Source organism: Carassius gibelio, chromosome A14 (assembly GCF_023724105.1).
Source record: "Carassius gibelio isolate Cgi1373 ecotype wild population from Czech Republic chromosome A14, carGib1.2-hapl.c, whole genome shotgun sequence".
Lineage (NCBI taxonomy): Eukaryota > Metazoa > Chordata > Actinopteri > Cypriniformes > Cyprinidae > Carassius > Carassius gibelio.
This window is the reverse complement of record NC_068384.1, coordinates 3,910,835-3,925,850: the sequence shown is the minus strand read 5'-3', so window position 1 is coordinate 3,925,850 and position 15,016 is coordinate 3,910,835. Positions and strand designations below refer to the sequence as shown.

Sequence of the window (15,016 nt, the reverse complement as noted above, 5' to 3'; positions counted from 1 at the left end):
CCCGAGCACCGAGGTGCGAGGACCCTCTTGTATCTGCTTTGTTTTTTATTAGGGCCCGAGCACCGATGGTGTGAGGACCCTCTTGGAATTGCTCCGTTTATTATTATTATTATTATTATTATTATTATTATTCTTCTTCTCTAAGATGAATCGCATTTTTGAGGGCCTAAACATGCTCGAAAAGTCATGAAAGTTTGCACACACCTCAGAACTGGCGAAAATTTACGTCTGATATGGGTTTCAGAAGTGGGTGTGGCAAAATGGCTCAACAGCGCCACCTATACACGTTCAACGGTGTGCGCCTCGAGCTACGTTTCATGTACATGTATGAAAATCGGTATACACATGTAACTCTCCAATACCTACAAAAAAGTCTCTTGGAGAAAAATCCGAAACCCAACAGGAAGTCGGTTATTTATAATATTATGAGCAAATTTTGTGTCATTTTTGTCAATTCCATGCGTTGTATTTTAACGAACTCCTCCTAGAGATTAATTCAGATCAACACCAAATTTGGTATGCCTAATCTAAAGGCCTTTGCGATGTTAAATTGCGAAGCTTTTGAGTTTTCGTTGAAGGGCCTGTGTGTGGTGGCCTGGCGAATTTCGATGATTCGCCATGAAACAGGAAGTTGCTATAACTCAGACATACAATGACCAATCTGCCCCAAACTTCACATGTTTGATGAGACTCCTGTCCTGAACGGTTTGACATGACCATATTCAGTTATAGTCATAGCGCCACCTATTGGCAACAGGAAGTGACATATTTTACGCTGCGACAAACTACTCCTAGAAATTTTTGACATCAATGTCTTTTTTGTCGTCAGTCTAATCTAAAGGCCTGTACGATGTTAAATTGAGAAGATCTTGAGTTTTCGTTAAAGGGCGTGTCCATGGCGCCATGTCAAAGTTCGATGTCTCGCCATGGGAGTAGAAGTTGTTGTAACTCAGTCATAAAATATCAGATCTTGCCCAAACTTCAAATGTTTGATAAGAGTACTGACCTGAACACATCTGGAGGCTAATATTCCATTGGGTGTGGCAAAATGGCTCGATAGCGCCACCTATACATTTTCAATGGAGTGCGCCTCGAGCTACATGTCATATACATGTACGAAAATCGGTAAACATATGTAACACACTAATAGCTACAAAAAAGTCTCTTGGTACGAAACCCGAATCCCAACAGGAAGTCGGTTATTTTTAATTTTCCCTGCAAAATTGGTGTTGTTTTTGTCATTTTCAGGGGTTGTATTTTAACGAACTCCTCCTAGAGATTTATTCAGATCAACACCAAACTTGGTCAGTGTAATCTAAAGCCCTTTGCCATGTTAAATTGCGAAGGAATTGAGGTTTCGTTAAAGGGCGTGTCCATGGCGGCCTGACAAATTTCGATGATTCGCCATGAAAAATGATGGTGCTATAACTCACACATACAATGTCCAATCCGCCCCAAACTTCACATTTTTGATAAGACTCTACACCTGAACAGATCTACATGCCAATATTCAGTTATAGTCATAGCGCCACCTATTGGCAACTGGAAGTGACATATTTTACACTGTGACAAACTACTCCTAGAAATTTTATGACATCAATGTCTTTTTTGTGGTCAGTCTAATCTAAAGACCTGTGTGATGTTTAGTTGTGAAGATCTTGAGTTTTTGTTAAAAGGCATGTCCATGTCGCCATGACGAAGTTCGATGTCTCGCCATGGGAATAAAAGATGTTATAACTCAGGCATAAAATGTCCGATCTTGCCCAAACTTCACATGTGTGATAAGGGTCCTGGCTTGAACACATCTGAAGGCCAATATTCCATTATAACGATAGCGCCACCTGCTGGCAAAAGGAAGATTGGCACACATATGGAATAAACTTTGATATATTGCACTTATATTTATGAGTTTAAATGCATATTTCTCAACGTTCACCTTTTTACTAAAGCCACACGATGGCGGTGAGCCCGGGTGCGAGGGCCCGTTCATCGCTGCTTGCAGCTTTAATTATTATTATTCTTCTTCTTCTTCTTCTTCTTCTCCCGAATGAATCACATTTTTGAGGGCTTTAACATGCTCAAAAAGTCATGAAACTTTGCACACGCGTCAAACCTGGTGAAAATTTTCGTCTGATATAGGATTCAGAAGAGGGTGTGGCAAAATGGCTCGACAGCGCCACCTATACCAAGAAAATCAACAGCCTTCCAGCTATGTTTCACGTACATGCACGAAAATTGGCACACATATGTAACACACCAATACCTACAAAAAAGACTCTTGGAGCGAAATTCTAAACCCAACAGGAAGTCGGTTATTTTTAATATTATGAGCATATTTTGTGTAATTTTGGTCATTTCCATGTGTTGTACTTTAACGAACTCCTCCTAGAGAGTTCTTCAAATCAACACCAAATTTGGTATGCCTAATCTAAAGGCCTTTGCGATGTTAAATTGCGAAGATCTTGAGTTTTCGTTGAAGGGCGTGTCCGTGGCGGCCTGGCGAATTTCGATGATTCGCCATGAAAAATGAAGTTGCTATAACTCACACATACAATGTCCAATCTGCCCCAAACTTCACATGTTTGATGAGACTCTGAACCTGAACAGATTGACATGCCCATATTCAGTTATAGTCATAGCGCCACCTATTGGCAACAGGAAGTGACATATTTTACGCTGCGACGAACTACTTCTAGAAATTTTATTACATCAATGTCTTTTTTGTGGTCAGTCTAATCTAAAGGCCTGTGCGATGTTCAGTTGTGAAGATCTTGAGTTTTCGTGAAAAGGCTTGTTCATGGCGCCGCGACGAAGTTCGATGTCTCGCCATGGGAATAAAAGATGTTATAACTCAGGCATAAAATGTCCGATCTTCCCCAAACATCACATGTGTGATAAGAGTCCTGGCCTGAACAGATCTGCAGGCCAATATTCCACTGGGTGTGGCAGAATTGCTCTATAGCGCCACCTATACACATTCAACGGAGTGCGCCTCGAGCTATGTTTCACGTACATGTACAAAAATTGGTACACACATGTAACACTCCAATACCTACAAAAAAGTCTCTTGGTACGAAATCCGCATCCCAACAGGAAGTCGGTTATTTTGAATTTTCCCTTCAAAATTGGTGTTGTTTTTGCCATTTTCAGGGGTTGTACTTTAACGAACTCCTCCTAGAGATTTATTCAGATCAACACCAAACTTGGTCAGTGTAATCTAAAGCCCTTTGCGATGATAAATTGCGAAGGACTTGAGGTTTCGTTAAAGGGCGGGTCCATGGCGGCATGACAAATTTCGATGTTTCGCCATGAAAAAGGAAGTTGCTGTAACTCAGACATACAATGTCCAATCTGCCCCAAACTTCACATGTTGGATAAGACTCTTGACCTGAACAGATCTACATGCCAATATTCAGTTATAGTCATAGCGCCACCTATTGGCAACAGGAAGTTACATATTTTACACTGCGACAAACTACTCCTAGAAATTTTATGACATCAATGTCTTTTTTGTGGTCAGTCTAATCTAAAGACCTGTGTGATGTTTAGTTGTGAAGATCTTGAGTTTTTGTTAAAAGGTGTGTCCATGGCGCCGTGATGAAGTTCGATGTCTCGCCATGGGAATACAAGATGTTATAACTCAGGCATAAAATGTCCGATCTTGCCCAAACTTCACTTGTGTGATAAGGGTCCTGGCCTGAACAGATCTGAAGGCCAATATTCCATAGAGTGTGGCAAAATGGCTCGATAGCGCCACCTATACACTTTCAACGGAGTGCGTATACACTTTAAACGGAGTGCGCCTCGAGCTATGTTTCACGTACATGTACAAAAATCGGTACACATATGTAACACACCAATATCTACGAAAAAGTCTCTTGGTACGAAATCCGAATCCCAAAAGGAAGTCGGTTATTTCAAATTTTCTCTGCAAAATTAGTGTTGTTTTGGCCATTTTCAGGGGTTGCACTTTAACGAACTCCTCCTAGATATTTATTCAGATCAACACCAAACTTGGTCAGTGTAATCTAAAGCCTTTTGCGATCTTAAATTGCGAAGATCTTGAGGTTTCGTTAAAGGGCGTGTCCATGGCGGCCTGACAAATTTCGATGTTTCGCCATGAAATAGGATGTTGTTGTAACTCAGGCATAAAATGTCCAATACTCCCCAAACCTCACATGTTCGATAAAAGTCCTGCCCTGAACACATCTGAAGGCCAATATTCCATTATAATGATAGCGCCACCTGCTGGCAACAGGAAGATTGGCACATATATGGAATTAACATTGATATATTCTACTTATATTTATGAGTTTAAACGCATATTTTTCACCGTTCACCTATTAACTAAAGCCACTCGCTGCCGGTGAGCCCGGGTGCGAGGGCCCGTTCATCGCTGCTTGCAGCTTTAATTATTATTATTATTATTATTATTAATATCTAAATAAAAAAGTTTGATGCTTTGCTGTAGTGCATTGGGGAACAATGAAAAAACTAACATATTAAAGGACTTCTATAGCATTGTTAACTGAGCTTACACATGTTGTACGACTGAACTGAGAGATCAGTGCACATTGAATTTCCCGGGTTATTTTATTCCTGGCAACCTGATCTCCCGTGGGCCCCTGCACTCCAACACTTTATCTATTCTAATCTGATCTGTCTTTACAAACACCTACATTCCAGCAGCTCTGTAATATTCTGACTATATAGAGAGCAAAACACGCACATACACAGATCTGTAGCGATGTGCGTCTCACCACATACGTGGAGGTGTGTGGTCTGAAGAAGAGCAGGGGTTGACAGGTCCCAGGTGCCCAGGGTTGGGTCTACAGGCCCTAGAGAATTGGAGAGTGGCACCTTTCCACTAGGTTCAGCTGTTCTTTCGCCATGCCTCAGGCCCAGTGAAGATCTCTTTGATGGGCAGAGACAGACACCTGCGGGCCCTGCACCCACAGGACCTCTGGATGTCTGACTCATACACAGTGCCAAAATCACTCACCTGACACACCTCAGGCTGCCTGTGTTTGACAGTGATGTGCACACAAATAAATAAGAATATAAACACACAAGTTTATATAGATGGTGCTGTGTCTTTGCAATGCACATGTAATGAACATGCTCCTTGGTTCTCATATGAGAAATGTGGGTTCGAACTTCGAACAATTCATGCATTTTCCCCCCTTTCAGCCTAAAGACTTGTAATTGTAATTATTGCTGGATTCTTGTATTAATGTGTTTTCTTGAGATTGAAACATTAGCTTATTAATTATTGTATTAGTTTTCTTGTGATTCTCTCCCTTTTTTTAAGAAAGTAAAGAAAGTGTTACACTTTATATTAGATTTAACACAAATTACTCAACATCGGTCAGTAAGTTAGGCTTTACATTTAAATTGTGTTTGCTGTCCAGAATGTTACACTTTATATTTTGGACAGTTCCTGAGGAGTTACCATGTAAGTACAGTGGTATTACAGTGGTGCACCAACTCCTCCAACTATACATATCCCTAAACCTCTCCATTTCCACACACTGGATCCCATTTCCATCCCTAAATCTACACATCTCCACCTCTGGATCAAACTGTTCCAATTACTCTTATACATATTGTTGTTACAAAATGTAGTCATATAATTCCTGTTACACGAGTACTTGGTGAAGTGGAAAACAAGTGTTGTTACCAATGTCCTGTTACATATTTGTACTTACACAAACCATTCTGATGGTTGTTACAATGTGTGCAGTTAAGATACTATGTATCAATGTGTACTTACACTGTTGTTACATACTATAAACGCATCTAGTTTCCATGCAAGTACTGTCCACAGGTATTAGGGACACAATATAAAGTGGGACCAAGTTTTCTTTTTCAGTATAATTTAATTTAATAAAATATGATTTCTTATTTATTATGAATATTTTCTTATATTTAAAATGTTATGTCTTCATTTTATTAGTCTTATTAATATATTTTTTTATTTTAATAAAATATTAAATTGTATTGACATTTGTATTTATTATGAATAATATTTTATTTAAAATCTTATTCTTTTTTTCTTAGTTTTTTTTGTCTAATGAATCATTTCTTAATTTGTTTAAATATCACCTAATTTTCTTATTCATTTCTTAATTATTTTTTATGCAAAACTTGAGAAACTTTAGATGTGCTCGACACTTAGATAAGATGGATTGATGAATTGCTTTATTAAAGTTTCATGTGTCCCATCATTCCACACAATCAGCGGCCTCACTTTCACACCCACTTGATAAAAACACCCACATTCAGAGGTCTATCTCTCCTTCTAATGGCAATAAGCATTATATAAAGGTCTGTGCTGGATACGCACCCCTCTATATGAACGACGGACAAAAAGCTGAGCACTGAAAGGCCCCGTGGTTGAAAGCGGCTGCTTTGTCGCTGCACACACTCGGTGGCTTCAGCAGCTTTTGTGCAGTGTGTGTGGGAGAGATAGAAGGCAGGAGATTGATTCAGACCTGTAGCCTTGCACCTATGCGAGTGCCATTGTGGGCACGAGAATAAGACGCCTCCCCTGCTTAAACGCTTTGATTGAAAGCGAGGAGCTCCTGTCAGGTAGATTGATTGGTTTCGGGGCGTGGCCAACTTTTGACTGACAGGTGCTTTTCTATAATGGCCTGATCTTCATTTGATGTCTCAGGGACCTGGCAGAGTGAGATATTAACGTATGGCTGACATTCTCTGCTGAACGATCTATGGGCGGCATCTTTTATGAAATCCCGTTCTAAGTGTGGCTTAGATGTGGGCCTCCTGTCTGGCTAATGTGTTATTGTGTTATGCATCAGTTTTGGCACTTACTGTAACTTAAAGGATACTCAGACACACACACACCTCTCTTTTTCCTAATCACAGGTGAACAGCCTCAGCCACCCGTGTCATCGTGGCAGTCCTGTTCTCCTCATCTCCTCTTACGCCAGACAGTAATTAGTAAATAGCTCATTAGCATTAGGTGATTAATCACTAACTGGAAGGGCCTTTGGGTGACAGGCAGCTGAAATGCTGTTTGCTTGTGTGTGTGTGTGTGTGTGTGTGTGTTTGACTTTCATATCTCTTAAGAGCAGATATGGGTTCATGAAAGAGCCAAGGGTGTTCTCATCTTAAGACAAGTTGTTCTTCTTTTAATCTTGCATTTTCTCTCATTATTATTACCACGTTATGTCCTGAGACTTTTTTGGACACCAACCATCTTATTAAAGGTGATATTTGGACATGTACCACGGTGGTACCATAAAGTACTGTGCAATTGCCATAATACAAATGGTAAACATTTGATCCCTGAAATATGTCAATAAATCAATGTTTGGCGGGTTAGCATGGTCCAGCGAGTCTCTGCTAGTAGATAACATTCATTTAACTTGCATCAAACACTCGATTGCTATTCACACTACTCTCATGCTATATTTTTATTTATATATTTTTGTCATCAATGAAAATACATAGTACCTATGTACTTTTTTTTTTTTGCAATCCAAACTAATCATACTATTTTATATTATATTACATTAAATTATATTATATTATGGCAGTGCCCTATTTTACATTATTATTGTTGTTGTTGTTGTTAATAATATTCGTATTAGTCACTTTTATGGGTAATTGTTAAGCAAAAATAAAAATAGTTATATATTATATTATATTATATTATATTATATTATATTATATTATATTATATTATATTTATATTATATTATATTATTTCTTAGTTTCCTTTTTTCTTAGTAAATTCTCACACGTATGGCTCATTTGATTTGATTTTCTCAAAAAAAAAAAAAAAAAAATTATCTGGAAGTTGAATGACCATGAACAAAGAATGGATTATTCAAATGTTGTTCCCCTTACTGGGGGTCTTGCACAAGCTGAGAAACTGACATTATGACTGGGAATGATATCAGCTAGCTTTCTCCAGGTATTATAGACTTCCTTGGTTTTGGTATTATAATTCCATAGTGTTACCATCCCATACCTCACTGTATCATGGTATCGCCCCAAAACTTTATTTTTAGAAGTAGAAGTATATGACCTGATTCAAACAGGCCTGACTTTCTTTCGAACCCCAGAGCTCTTGTGAAACCAGAGCGAGTGCCCAATGAGACACCATTTTGAGTGACCCCATGTTCTCCACCTCCAGCTAGGTCATATATTTTCCTCCACACATATTCTCTCTCTCACTTTCTGTCCTTCTTGTTGCTTCCCTTTTTCTTTTTCATTATCTACCTGTGAAACTGTGTCTTGCTTTCTTGTGTAAACCCCACCTGTACTTCATCTCCCTAAAGATTGGTAAGTGTAAAAAGAAAAAGAGTGCTATAACCTGTGTCCACGAGACAAAGATAAAGGAAGTGAAGGATAGAGATGGGGAAGAGGCTGAAAGCTGAAGCCAAAGATACATGTACATACATGCTGCTCACATATTATTATAGCCCAGATTGTTCTGATTACAGTGAGATTAGACTTTAGCCATTTAGATGTTTATAAGAAACTGAAAAAGGACAAATGTCAGGGCATGACAAAACTTCTCCAGGCCCCCAAAATACCCTTACTCCAGAGAGTTAAAACACCCAGTCAACAATGCTATTTGTCATTCAAGTGTTTATTAAGTTGTATATCATGTAGCTTGGGGTGGTTTAGAGAATCACTGATATTGCATAGTCTGCTTTGACATTTAACCTACAGTCTCAGTGGGGTCACAATATACAACCTGACAAATAACAATCATAAAGGACACCAGAAATTGCATAGTGTGAAGTCATTTTATCTAGATGTTACGGGTCAGTTGAGTTATTTGTGTGCCAGTAGTTTGACAGGCAGCAAGAAATGTTTGTTTATGTGGAAACAAACAGAGCTGTAGGACGTCTTTATATGAAATTTGAAAACTGTGACTATGAAAGATTGCGTATCCATCTTAATTCCTCTCGCCAGCTGTTTGTTTGTATTGATATTTCTCACCAAATTGATGCTTCACAACAGAAGATGGTCTGCCTCCAGTCAAATGTACGTATTGTTCATAATCGTTCAAGACTAGTTTCCTGCTGCTGCGTGCACATGATTGGCCGACTCACATGGTTGCCATGGCGATGCCGCCTTGCATGACAGGCTTGGTGGCAGGTTTGGCAAAGGACAAAATAGCTAGCCACTTTCACTAACTGGTTTTTCAATGACTTGCATATTAGTATAAAAGTGCCTGACTAGACTGTCAACACAACATGACCCATAATTCATCTGAAATTAGTGTTGGAGTGTTTGTCTGCTATGGTTGTTAAAGGCATAGCTTAAATCTTGTAACAAAAAGGGGGGGAAAAAAACCTAAACTTGAACCAGTCTAAGTTTGGTATGGTTAGGCTGGTGCTTACCTTGACAGCCAGCTGAAAAGTGCCCAAAACTCCTCTATAACCAGCCAATGGACCAGCCATTTGGAGACCAACTATGATCAGCAAAGTAACTTAGTCTGGTTTAAGATACTTCTACTAGGTTTTTGACATGCAGTTCATAATTTTTTTTTTTTTGTGCAGTGCAAATGTGATGGCATTTCCATTCACAAATACCACAAATATACATAAATTATTTTAAGTGACACCAATAGAGTTGCAATTATAGTCTGCGAGCAGATCTCTGTAATTTCTACATAACTAGTACATGAAGGGCAACAGCTACAATCCTTCTTTCTCTCCTTGCTCATGAGTAGAGGCGACCCAGATGTCAAAAGTGCCTAGCGCAGCGTTTTGCAAGGTACATGGGTCTCATAGCATCGGCCATCTATTTTACCCAAGAACATTTTTCTTGGTTGATACTTTTTCTAGTTTTTTTTTTTTTCTTTTTTTTTCTTTTTTTCATTGCTGGTAGCTCCCTAGGGGCTTCCCAGGAAAGGTTAACTAGTCTTTTCTTAAGCTTTCACTGGATGACAAATGGCTGTGTTCAACCCACGGGTCCCTTCACTCCCCATCCCATACCTCCTTTAGCTCATTCACATTCACTTCCTCTCACCCTGGGCCAGAGGAAAGAGAGCAAGAAATGAATAAAGAGAGATGAAAGAACAGTGGGATGGGTGAGATGTAAACATAGTGTGATGGAAGTCTCAGAAATGTGAGAGCCGTTCCACTCTCCATTGCCTGACCTTGTCCTGCTCTTTCTCAGCAGCCATAGATACTAGTCACTTCCAGTTCTGCTTTAAACTAAATCTATTGCATGCATGGAATCTCTCTGTGCTTTTATCACCACATGACCAGGGCTGGAGCAATTTGCTTGCATGACTTTCACACCGTTTTTCCGTGGAACGATGCCACAAATTTATTACACGCTGCTATGACCCTTCCTAGGAGGAGGCCGATATATACACTGGAATACAGTAAAAAATCATCTTCACTTTTTAGTTTACAACACTGTGGAAGCTCAACTTTGGGGGAGAGCATATGCCAAAACAACAGACCAAAATTATTTTTCACAACAAAACAATGAATCGCTCAGTTAAATAATGTCATGACAACACTGATTGGCCGATGGTGCCACAATAACTCACAGTCGTTTCTAGCAATTATCCTGAGGTATGACGTTAGTGGCAGCAAACAGGTCAATTGTAAGTACATTTCATGCTTTTAAGAGTCTTTGAAACAGGAATTGGATACTGGTAAATCTACTGTAAATCTGCAAACGTATTAACATATTTGACTTATTGATTAATCTTGTCAGAATGCAGAGATATATTTAAATAGTCATCACTGGCCAGAAAGGCGTGAGATGCACAATTATTGAACATTTTGTCACAATATAATTTCATTGCATTAAAGTCAGTCAATCATTTGAAAATGCAGAGATAGGAAAGAGAAAAGGAGCAAAATAAAAAGATTACTAGACACTGCTGAATGTTGATGATAAGTTATGTAATGCATGTAATCACAGGTCTGCAAAACTTGTCAAAGTTCTTTCCCAAAAAAATTATGTGCGAGAGTGAGTGTGTGCATCCACGTCTGTTGGAAATTATGGATGGGGCAGTCGATGGAGCTGTCAGACTGAAGGTTGTATGCTTGTGTTTGAGTGCAGCATGTGTTCTGTATATTTAAACTGAGAGTTGTAAATGTTCTCTTTTTCGGCTCCCTGAATTAGAAGCCTTTAGGCTGAATATGTTCCTTTAATACTGCAGGAAGGCTCTGTCTGCAGTGATTAGAGCTTCAGACTAGACGCCAACATCATATCTGCTGTGGCGCAAACCAATCGGTGCGCCCCATCACAGCTTAGGGAAGACAGGTGCTTTTCTACTGAGGTCAGAAGAAGTCATTATATGCAGCAAAGCTTCCTCTTTAGTGCATTTTCTTCTACCTCAATCCCGTTATTCTGGAAATTCAGTTTGACATTAAATCAGTTTACTCTGTGGATCATTTAAAGAAATATTCTGCATTCAATACAAATTTGGTTCAGTCAACAACATTTGTGGCATATGTTGATTAACACAATATATATATATATATTTTTTTTTTTTTGACTCTTTGCAAAAGGAAAGTAACAAGGAAAGTAAATTGGGCCATTTAAAAAAAAAAAAAAAAAAAAAAAAAAAAACAGAAATGTGAAACTTTAGAACATTACATTTATTTTCATTTTATGACTGTACTCCTGCACCAGGAGCCACTTGGTGTCCCCAGAAAACTTGTAAGGAGATTTAAAAATGATTTAAATTGAGCTATTTTTAAATGAACGAATTTTATTTAAATGTTTTTAAAAAATAGTATTATAAAAAAAAGGGCAAATCAAGGATTTATTTATTTATTTATTTATGCAACAACCATTGTTCTTGTAACAGCCATGCAGTTCTTGGAATTTATGGAAGTAATTTCATTAATTCAATGTATTTATATTCAGGTTGTGTTAGTCTGAAAGCAAGCATCTTGTTTGTTTTGTCGTAATCTACATTATGCCACAAGTGTTGGCAAATAAGCTTAACTTGTATTGAACCCTTTAAATGCATTTCCACTGTTAATTAGTCACAGGCTTTATTTTTCACTTAACAGTGATTGCAATAGCACTAATGAAGAGTGGACACTGATAAAATACTGTTTGATAAGTCCTCACTAATTAGGAACACAATGTGAGGAGAGTCTGATATGGATTGAGCAGAAATGAATCCATCCAGCTGTCTCCACTTACATCGGTGTGGCCTTCCAAAACTGCTCTCTTCATTAGAGCTCTTGCTATGTTTGCATGTTTGTGTGCGGCCAGATTGCTTATTATATGTACAGGATCCAGTCCCTCCCTATGGTACAGTGAGCCCAGAGAAGGCAGGAGAGAGAGAGTCAATGGAGTAGATTGGTGCTTTTTCCAATCGAGAAGGGTCAAATGGCTCTAAATATAGAGGCGTTGCAAATAAAGCCACTTCTGCGGGAGAATGTGTGTGTGGGTTGGTAACTCGGGGACAGTATGCAGGCGAGATTGGAATCAGGATGCGTTCTAGCTGGGATGGATGACATCAGGAGGATGCTGATCTATAGCCCTGCCCTCTGTTGGACAGAGCAGGAAGTACTGTACCATGATCAGCTCTTTTCTGAATGCACAGTATTGGAGGTTGTGTATGGTGGCCGAGAGAGCTCAACATGCTGCAACTTAAGAAAACACATGCAAATTGAAAAAACATCAGCAAATGAAGAAAACATCTTCATCAGTTTGACAAAACAAGTGTTGCAAATCATCACAACACATGCATACAACGAAACGCGCTGCAAATCATCACAACACATGCATATAACGAAACACGCTGCAAATACTTCAACACATACAATTAAAGAAACTTTTAATGAAGCATTGCAAATTTATTTTCATTAACCTTGAAAATATATTTAGGATATATTTATTCATATATTTATATATATATAAATTATAATTATATTTATGATATTAAAGTTAGCCATCTTAAGTAACGTTTTACATTTAATCATGTATATATTCAGCTTATTCAGGCTAATAATATCCAAAAGATAAAGGAATCATGGTAAAAAAATAAAATAAAACACCATGAAAAAAAACCTCACCGACACTTTTTAGGATCTCCTTGAAACATTTCCATTGTGGTCCATGCTATTTGCAGTGCTTTTTTTAGTTGCATGTGTTGTGATGACTTGCAGAGCGATTCCTTATATGCATGTGTTGTGAGGATTTGCAGCACTTGTGTTGTCAAACTGATGATGTTGTTTTTTTTTTTTTTTTCTGGTGTTTTTTTCAATTTGCATTTGCTTTCTTAAATTGCATCGCGTTGAGCTCTCTCGGCCACCGTAGTTGTGCCCATACTCCCAAGTGTAATTGTGGTCTAAACTTTGTGCTGGGCAATTTTAAAGTCAATATAAAATCAAAATTGAGCCTATTTTCTTTATTGATGCTAGTTTGGGAACTTATTGTTATCATTTGTTTTCATAACCTTTCATCACAATCTAATGACTTCATAAACCTCTGAAACTCATACACCTCTTTTGTTTTCAACTGACATCACCTATTGTATGACACCAAAGACATTTGGAAAATAACAATGTTTTTTTTTTTTTTTTTTTTTTTCCTTTTTTTTTTTATCTTAGTAGCCAAAAAGCGTTTTTTTAGCCATTGTTTTAGGCTCCTCTACACGCTCATCTTTTATGTACCACAGAAGACAGAAACATGTGGGAAATTACATGAGGGTGATTGAATGTCTTAACTTTCATTTTAGGGTGATCATTATAAAGGTATTAAAGGTTATTGGATAAATGTAATAAAGTTGCTATATGGCAAATAACAATTTGAAAGTGACATTTTACCGTCGATCCTTGACCTTCAACCTCTCATCTTTTGATTAATTCCTGATAGACATAGACAAGTTTTCTTGCACTCGGGGCGAGTGCATGTACAGTGCTCTCTCTCCACCTTCAATACCATGACTTAGGTGCCCTTGAGCAAGGCATCGAACCCCCAACTGCTCCCCGGGTGCCGCAGCATAAATGGCTGCCCACTGCTCCGGGTGTGTGCTCACAGTGTGTGTGTGTGTGTGTTCACTGCTCTGTGTGTGTGCATTTCGGATGGGTTAAATGCAGAGCACAAATTCTGAGTATGGGTCACCATACTTGGCTGAATGTCACTTCACTCACTCACTTCTTGTCTTCTCAATGAATATCATGTTAAATATTTAACCACTCCGTAAAATGTGAAGGCTATTTTATGTTGACTTTAACGTTCTATTGTCGAGTTTTTTTGAACTAAAGAACATTTTATTCCCACACAGCACTTTTGATTATTTATACATTATGCAATGTTGTTGGTGCTGACAACCAAATAAAGCATATCAAGGAAGCAGCGGTTGTGTTTTACTGGGTGGAAATTTCAAGTGCGTGTCCTGTCAGAGGTGTATGCGAGGTAAAAGAAAGCTTGTGTATTACAGCACTCCGGCTCAGTGCATTTCAGAATCAGATCGTGTTCCGCCGCTCAAGACCCAGAGCGGCTGCCGGATCCCCAATCTAATATTCACATATCCAGTGTTGTTTGCGTGAAAGCATGGCGGTACAAGGTTATGTATTTTTAGCCGCACAGTGCTTTTTAGTTCAGTGTGTTGTCAGCTTGTCAGCGCCTTTGAGGCTGAAAGCCCTCCTCTCCAAAGGGACCCACTTGTATGTGTAAAGAAGTGAAAATCTGTCTGTCTGCATGCGTTAAAGGACTAATACTGACCGTACTCTTGGTAACACAGCTTGACACGTTCTCGTCTCGGCTAGACGGGGGAACATGCACGAGCAGTCTCGTTTTCTCTCCTCCTCTCTCTTTGATGAACATGCTTTGTCACATTCCCCCATCTTCACCCCTCCTTTCTTTCTCTCGCTCTCTCTATGTGCTCCCCCGCACTCTTGTTCTCTCCCACACCTCTCTCTCTCTTCATCGCTCTCTCTCTTTCTCGTGCTCCGCAGCAATGCTGTATAATTCTCAGAGCTCAGAGTCTGTGCGGAGCTCCAGATGTAGGATGGAACAGCCCTTTGCGTTCTTCTTTCTGCGC

General features: G+C 38.9%; 1 protein-coding gene across 1 annotated transcript in view; it reads left to right on the top strand.

Moving 5' to 3' along the window:
• LOC128027289 (teneurin-2) overlaps nucleotides 1-15,016 on the top strand; it is a 410,843-nt gene that overhangs the window by 245,833 nt on the left and 149,994 nt on the right. The window lies entirely within an intron of this gene.